The 8744-nt window shown below is 40.5% G+C and overlaps 1 pseudogene; it reads right to left on the bottom strand.

The window, feature by feature from the left end:
* Positions 1-243: 243 nt before the first annotated feature.
* On the bottom strand, positions 244-8343 carry LOC102432730 (annotated as a pseudogene).
* Positions 8344-8744: the final 401 nt, after the last annotated feature.

Below are 8744 nucleotides of genomic sequence, written 5' to 3'. Positions count from 1 at the left end.
TTAAATGGAAACTTGGAGTATGTACACTTTTGTGTATTATTCACTCGATATAATGTTTTGGGATTCATTCATGGTGTTGAATGTGTTAGTAGTTCATTCCTTTTTGTTGAGTAGTATGTCATTGTATAGATATACTGAAATTTTTTATTCATCCTGTTATTGAAAAACACATGGGTTATTTCTAGTTTAGGGTCATTTTGAATAAAGTTGCTCTGAAAATTCTTATACAAGTCTTTTTTTTTATCACAAGTTGGCAACAGCCCTATATTTTTTCTTTTCAACATCCTGTTCTGCAGCTTCTTTGGTGTGTTTTTTGTTTTGCCTGGATGTCAAAGAGCGCAGCAGTGGCACGGGCCATGTGAAGATTGGCAAAAGGCTGAAGTTCTTCTCCTCTGTGATGATCCTGGCTTTCTCCTTCTTGACGTTCGGTATGGGCATGACTGGTCCTGTCAGCTGGGTGGCCAACCTGAGTTCTTCAGAACTGTCTCCCTTCTTGGAGGCCAAGGCTTCCTGGGGAAGAGTATGAGCTTGTAGAGGTACTCCTTCAGCCATTGCATGTTGCCTACAGGGACTTCTTGGACTTTTCCGCCTCCTCCAATGCATCAAGATCCCAGTGGTCCCAGCCATCTTTTTGTGGATGTCAGCTCCTTAACTCCTTCAAGCTGAAGCCCCTGCTGGGTTGCACTTTGGTGTGGTACCTCTTCTCGGGACATCTCACTATGGGGCTGGATGGGTCCCAATACATGGTGCAGGGCAGTGCCACGTGCTTTGAATTTGGCTTGCTGGGCCTTGCATCTTCGGATCCTGAGTGCCAGCTGGTTAAAGCACGTGGTAATGCGCTGCTGCCAGTTTTTGTGGAAATGGGACGTTATGGTCTGCTTTTTCAGCCTTATTGGAAGGAGAACAGCCACCAGAAGCCTTTTTGTGACATATATTTTTATATTTCTTGGGTAAATAAATGAGTGGATTTCCTAGGCTATATTTGTTCAAATATAAGAAACTGTGAAACCTTTTCCAAAAATGGTTGTCATTTTACAGTTCCACCACCGATGTGAGAGAGTCCCATTTGCATTCACGTATTTCTTAATTTTAGCTCTTTCTGTGGGTGTGAAGTGGTGTACCACTGAGATTTTAATGTGTTTCTCTAATAACTAATAATATAATAAAAGGGTAATATGCAAATAGACAAAACCGCAGAACAACCGAACAACCAATCAAAGCGTAATATGCTAATGATATGCTAAGGCTGCTCAACTGCTTGCTATGACGTGCACTGATGCCAGGGGCAGACAGTCAACTGGTTGACCAGTCGCTATGATGTGCACTGACCACCAGGGGGTAGACAGTTGACCGGTCTACCAGTTTCCATGATGTGCACTGACCACCAGGGGGCAGATGCTCCAACCAGTAGGTTAGCTTGCTGCTGGGGTCTGCTGATTGTGACTGAGCGAGATAGGCCAGACACGCCCTGGAGCCCTCTCGCGGTCCCTCCCCGGCCCGATCGTGCACCAGTGGGGTCCCTCAGCCTGGCCTGCACCCTCTCGCAATCTGGGACCCCTTGGGGGATGTCGGAGAGCCAGTTTCAGCCCAATCCCGCAGGCCACTCCTCTTGGGAGGGTGCCAGAGGCAGGGCTCATGGCTGGCAAGCGCTGCTGCAGCAGGCACCGCAAGCCTCTCCCAATCGGGACTGATTGGGTGCAAGCCCACATCCGGCACAGTGGGGCCGGGATAAGCAGGAGCGGCAGGTAGGAGCTGCAGGCAGTGTTGAACTGCGGGTTTCGGCCTGATCCCTGCAGGCCACCAAGAGGGATGCCACCCATGCATGAATGCATGCACTGGGCCTCTAGTAACTAATAATGTTGAATACCTTTTTAAACAGGGGCGGGCAAATTAGGTTAATTATAATAATAAAGACAATAATCCTATCTAATAAAGAGGGAATATGCTAATTGATGACCCCACCCACAAAGATGGCGGCGCCCACAGCCAATAAGGAAGGAATATGCTAATTGACTGCCCCGCTCTCAAAGATGGTGGTGCCCACAGCCACAAGATGGCAACACCCAGTCCCCTCAGCCCCGTTGGGGTGGCAGGCGCACGGCAAGGCTGGGCCCGCCCCGCGCGCCTGCCTTCGGCGTCTCCCAGTCCCCTCAGTCCCCCAGCTGCCCAGGTCTGGCCCAAGTCGCAGGTAACCAGGACCGGCCGAGGCTTGCACTGCTGGCAGTGGCAGCAGCAGAGGTGTGATGGGGCGTCACCATCCCCTGATCGCCGGGTCGCCTCCCGCCCCTGAGGGCTCCCGGACTGTGAGAGGGGGCAGGCCGGACTGAGGGAACCCCTCTAGTGCATGAATTTTCATGCACCGGGCCTCTAGTTAATAAATAATAATATAAGAATGTGGATACTCACAGTTATAAACCTATTTTTGCCCACCCCTGTATAGTTACTGGCTTTTTATAGCTTCTTTTATGACATACTAGAGGCCCGGTGCACGAAATTTGTGCACTGGGAGTGTGTGGTGGTGATGGTTCTTCAGCCCAGCCTGCTCCCTCTCACAGTCCAGGAGCCCTCAGGGGATGTCCTACTGATGGCTTAGGCCCGCTGGGGAGCGGGCCTAAGCCGTAGTCTGGCCACAGAGGCTCGGAGAATGCGCTGTGTGTGTGTGTGTGTGTCTCCATTGGGGGCCTGCCCCCAGTCGTGTAGGAGGCTCGGAGAAGGTGCCCCTTGTGTGTGTGTGTTTGCTGTGGGCCTGCCCCCAGGCGCGCTATGGAGGCTCAGAGCAGGCACCCTTCTGTGTTGATCTCTCAGGCTCCAGGCCGTGCCTACGTGTTGTTCTCTCAGGCTCGGTGCCACACCTGGCCCCTGCCCCTGAGCTGGTTGTGACTATTATGGAGTCCCGACCTCATCTGCATATCACTTCTTTATATATATACACACACACACACACATACACACATATAAATATATATGTGTTTTGAGCATTTTTAAGTTGGGTTGCCTTTTTTTAAATCAGGGGTCCTCAAACTACGGCCCGCGGGCCACATGCAAATACAAATATTGTATTTGTTCCCGTTTTGTTTTTTTACTTCAAAATAAGATATGTGCAGTGTGCATAGGAATTTGTTGATAGTTTTTTTTTAAACTGTAGTCTGGCCCTCCAACGGTCTGAGGGACAGTGAACTGGCCCCCTGTTTAAAAAGTTTGAGGACCCCTGTTTTAAATGATTTGTAGAAGTTCTTTACATAGTTGTATCCAAGTCCTTTGTCAGATACAGAGAGTGAACATTTCCTTCCAGTTCATTGTTTTCCTTTTTATTAGTGTTTTGATGACATCATTTAGCAGACTGGACTTTCATGGTCTAATTTATCGGTTTTTCTCTAATGATTATTGCTTTTTTTTACTTTGATGAATAATCTTTCTTGTACCTTATTTCATCCTGTTTTTACATTTAGGTTTTAGATCTGTGAGTCAGCTAAATGTAATTTTTGGGCAAGATTAGAATAGATGACAGAGTTCATTTTTTCTCATATATTTAACTAATTGTTTTAGCACTATTTGTTGAAAAGACTTTACTTTCCCAATTTCCGTGATGCCCTTGTTGAAAATGAGTTGACTTTAAAAATGTGGAATTTATTCTAAACTTGCTGTTTTGTTTCATTGCTCTGTATTTTAATACCACATTGTCTTGATTGCTTGGTTTGTCTGTATTGTGTGTTGCAGTTAAGCAGTGTGATTTTTCCAGTTTTGTTTTGTTTTCAGGTTTTTTACAACTTTGGTATAAAATTTAGAATTTATCAACGTCTAAAAATGAAATTGATTGGAATTTTGATTAGGATTGTGTATATAGTTCAATTTGAGGGGAATCAAGATCTTAAGTCTCCCAAACCCTGAACACAGTATATCTCTCTAATTTATTTAGGTCTTTAATTTATTGAACAATGTTTTACAGTTTTCTAGGTCCAAGTCCTTCACATCTACTGTAAAATTTATTTCTAATTATTTTGCTTTTTAAAAATTTTAACTTAAATGGATTTTATGTAGACATAATCAGTTTTTACATATTGAACTTGTTTCATGAGCCTTAGCTAAATTCACTCATAAATTTTAGTAGTTGTGGGTTTTAAGATTCCTTTAAGTTTTCTATAGGCATTCATGCTGTATATAAAAGTAGAATTTTTCTTTTCTTTCCAATCTATCTTTTCATTTCTTTCTGTATTTCACGGTCTGTTACCTCTGTTAAAGTATTTAATAGGAATAAGAAGAGTGGCTGTCCTTGTTGTGCTTTCAGTCTTAGGGATAAAGTTTCTTGGGAAACTGTTAAGATGATCATACATTGATTTTTACATAATTTATTCTGTTACTATGTTCAATTACAGTGATTGACTTTTTAAAAGAATTTTTTTTAATTATTGATTTTAGAGAGGAAGGGAGGGGGAGAGAGAGACAGAAACATCAATGATAAGAGAGAATCACTGATTGGTTGCCTCCTGCATGCCCACTTCGGGATTGAGCCTGCAACCCAAGCATGTGCCCTGGCTGGGAATCGAACTATAACCTCATGGTTCATAGGTTGATGCTCAGTCACTGAGCCACTCTACCCGGGCTACAATGATTGACTTTAGAGTGTTAAACCAATCTTTCATTCTTGGTAAAATTCTGCTAGATGATGATGGTGATGAATTTTATAAATGGCAGGTATGATTTACTAGTATTATGTAAATGAATTTTAATCTGTTTATTATACATATTGGTTTATAGTGGTTTTATTTTTTTCCTTGCAATACTTTGTAAATTTTTGTATCAGGCTTATGCCAATATACATATCAAATTATAAAATAAGTTGTTATGTTACCAAGTTGTATAAACTTGGTACAATTTCTTTTTTTATTGTTTACTAGAATCCAATAGTGAAACCACATGGAAATGGAATTTATGTATGATTGTGGTTTTTAATATACATACAATTTATTTAATAGATATAGAGGTTCTCAGAAATATTTGTCTTTTTTATGAATTGTTAGTATATTTTCTCAAAAAACATATTTCAGCATTAATTCTCAAATTTATTAGCATAGATCTTCATTTTGCCTTATTACTTTTTTAATAGCTGGAAGATATATAGTGAAATCTTTCTTGTTATTCCTGATCTTGGTATGATCGGTGTTATTTCTCTTTATTTTATTTTATTTTTGATAAGTTCTTCTAGGTATTTATCAATTTTATTAATCTTTGAAAAAGTTTTGCCTTTTAAATTTTCTTCATTGTTTCTTTCTTATTGAATTACATTCTAATTATATCTCTATGACATCTCCTTGTACTTCCTCTGGTTTTAATTTGCTGTTTTTTTTTCTAATTTTCTGAGGTGGAAATGTGGATCATTGACCTTAAACCTTTCTTTTATAAAAATAAGCATTTGAAGCTATAATTTTTCCTTTACAAGCTCTTTTGGCTTTCTCCTTCAAATTTTGATATAGTGTGATTTTAGTATCATTCCATTTAAAAGATACTCTAATTACATTTATACTTTTTTTGTCCCCTATTTTGTTTAGAAATGTGTTATTTTCCAAATATTTGAGGGATTTTTCTAGATATTTCTAATTGTTTTTATTGTGGTTAGAGAACTTAGTGTCTCAGCTTATGATCTGTCTTTTTGAATGTCCTATGTGAATATGTGTGCATCTTCTGTCTATAAGGTGTAATGTTCTATAAATATCAATCAGTTCAAGATGATTGGTAGTACTTTTCAAATCTGTTATATTATCATTAGAGGCCTGGTGCACGAAATTTGTGCATGGGGGGAGGGGTCCCCTCAGCCCAGCCTGTACCCTCTCCAATCCGGGACCCCTCAGGAGATGTCTGACTGCCGGTTTAGGCCAATTCCCGGGGATCAGACATCCCTCTCACGATCCTATACCGATGGCTCCTAATCGCTCACCTGCCTATCTGACTGATTACCCCTAACTTCCCCCCCCCCCTGCTGGCCTGGTCGCCCCTAACTGCCCCCCTGCTGCCAGCCTTGTCGCCCCCAACTGCCCCCCTGCTGGCTTGGTTGCCCCCAACTGCCCTCCCTGCTGGCCTGGTCACCCCCAACTTCTCCCCCTGCCAGCCTGGTCGCCCCACACAGCCTGCTTGTTCAGTTTGGTCATCCCTCACTAACCCCCCTGCCGGCCTGGTCGTAGGTAACCACCTTGTGAGGGCATGAGGGTTAATTTGCATATTACCTCTTTATTATATAGGATCATTATTATTCCAGGTCTAGTTATTCTATCATTTATTGAAAGAAGTGTGTTAAAATCTTCACATATGATTGTGGGTTTGCCCACCTCTTCCTTAAGTTCTGTCAACATAAGAAACATTCAAATCTGTGCAGAATTTTTGTGAGTTTATTTGAGCCAAGCTGTCAACAAATGCCCGAAAGCAGAATTTCAATTGAGATAATGCTCCAGAGAATGGCACCTTGTTTTATGCATTATAATAAGAGATGTAAATGGGTTATATGAAATCCATTGGTCATAGATTAGGGAGGCAGGAGAAAGCAAAGGGGGAACCTCTGGGACTGGATAAAAAGTAAAATGATAGACACACACTTCTTTTACATAGGTGGGTATAGGATAGTTAACAGTCAACAATGAACTCAATAACAATTAGGGGGTTTGTGGTCTGCACAGAGCGGTGCCTGTGCTTTGAGGGGTTCGGAAAAAGGAAAATTACTTTGACATCCCAAGGATATGTTATCATAGATGCAAAAAGTCAATAGACAGGCTCAGTTAAGGTAAAGATTGACGTTTGTCAGACAAGATACTGGCCTAGGACATGACTACCCACCATAAACTGCTTTTCAGTTTTAAAAATTTTAATTTCAGACCATCCTTTGTGGTTACTTTAGGTCTCTGAGTTTACAAAGTCACCACGCAGGCCTTCCCTGAGCTAGTCAGGTTAGCATGCGGCCCCTTTTTGTCCACAGTACTCTCAATTTTTGTTTCATATTTTTAGAAATTCTATAATTGCTATTATGTGCATATACATTAAGGATTTTTTAATCTTCCTGAATAATTGACCTTTTTATCATTATAAAATGTTTCTCTATATCTCTTGGTAATATTTTCTTGTCATGAGGTTTCTTTTGTTTGCTATTAATAAAGCCATCCCAGATTTCTGTTTACTGTTTACATTTTATTTTCAATCCATGTTTGTCTAAAAATAGATAATTACCTTAACCTACATATTTTCAATTTAGTCCTTCATATGCAAGTCAAATAACTTAGGTAGACCATCTAGATTAAAATTGTCTTTTGCAATGAATTATTAAATATATGTGTAAATTAATAATTTTTCTTTATTTTCTTAGTAACTTTTCACTTAATAGTTCAGTAAAATTTTTAAGAGGGTAAAACCCAAATTTTATAAATTTCTTATAGTTATTGAAAGGACAAATAGATTTAGACTCAGAAACCATAAGTTAAAGATCTGAATTTCTTTTATGGTATGAGCTACTTTAAGAAATTCCTATGGTTTTAAACAAATGACTTTAATTGATTACCCTGGAGTAAAACTGAACCACTGATGTAACTAGGGCTTATTCCTATTATTTAAGTATTCTATTTATAAGATGAAGTAGATTGATGATATTTTCAATAAAAGACCTCTTTCATGGTCACAAGATAGCATAATAAAAAAAAAAAGTTCTAGAAATTCTTAATACAAATGGTTTTACTTTAAAAAAAAAAGATGCCTACACAGCTGCAGTTCTGCCTATACTTCCATGGGCACCAAGGTTCAGGCCTGGCCATGGTGTCATCAGGAGGCCACTTGTTGGCAGTGATGAGTTTGTTTGGGTTGGTAATCTCAGGTTGATCAGATCTAAATTTTAAGGAGGAAAGCAAGTTCTCATGGGTGGAACAAATGGGGAATTGGAAAGTTTGGTATAGGTGCCTGGGAAAAGTAGACAATAGCTGTTAGGCCACAGGGATTGCCATCATTTTTTACCTTAAATGGATCCTGTTACATGGGTGGAGGTAGGTATTGGTTCTAATAGTGAAGGATAGCTAAGGACTAATTCCTGCTTTGGATGCCCTCATCTGGTACCCAGGGATATGTGCCTTATGCTGTTTTTTTGTTGCCCAAGAGGGTACCATACTGGTTTTTAGGACTGGTTTGCAGCTTCTTCTGGCATTTCTTAGTTGGTTAGGGTTTGTAGTGCTACCAAGTGGGACAGGGATAGGTAGCATGGATCCTGTGAATTGACACGTTCTTGGTAGAGAAGAGCTTTGTATTGATATAGGGTGGAACTTCTGTGCTGTGAAAGGTGAGTCTGTCACTGTCTGACTTCGGAGGATATGCAGTCATTGAACTAAGTTGACATTCTGGGAAGGCACAGGTGGGAACAGATAGTTGTAGTGGAAAGCATGCGGACCAGTCCTGAGTGATGACTGACTTACAACAAAGGCAATTTGTGTGTGTGTGTGTGTGTGTGTGTGTGTGTGTGTGTGTTTGGAGCAAGTTGAGGAGTTGAGTTTAAAGGGATAAACATGCAAAGGACATCATGTGCTAGAGAATGTCTAGAATCAAACTGCTCAATATTTGTGAAACAATTCCTCTCTAATAGTCTAGAAAAAGTAGAACTCTATCTTTTAAATGCAAATCTAAGTAGAAAGTTAAAGAAATATTGGATTACCTGTAAAATGAAGCCCTGTGAGAAGCTGTGAAGCATTGTCAGTTGCTGTGGTGCTCCCCTTGGTGAGATTTAA

Source organism: Myotis lucifugus, unplaced genomic scaffold (genome assembly GCF_000147115.1).
Source record: "Myotis lucifugus unplaced genomic scaffold, Myoluc2.0 scaffold_71, whole genome shotgun sequence".
NCBI classification, from domain to species: domain Eukaryota; kingdom Metazoa; phylum Chordata; class Mammalia; order Chiroptera; family Vespertilionidae; genus Myotis; species Myotis lucifugus.
This window is presented reverse-complemented; position numbering and strand designations above follow the sequence as displayed.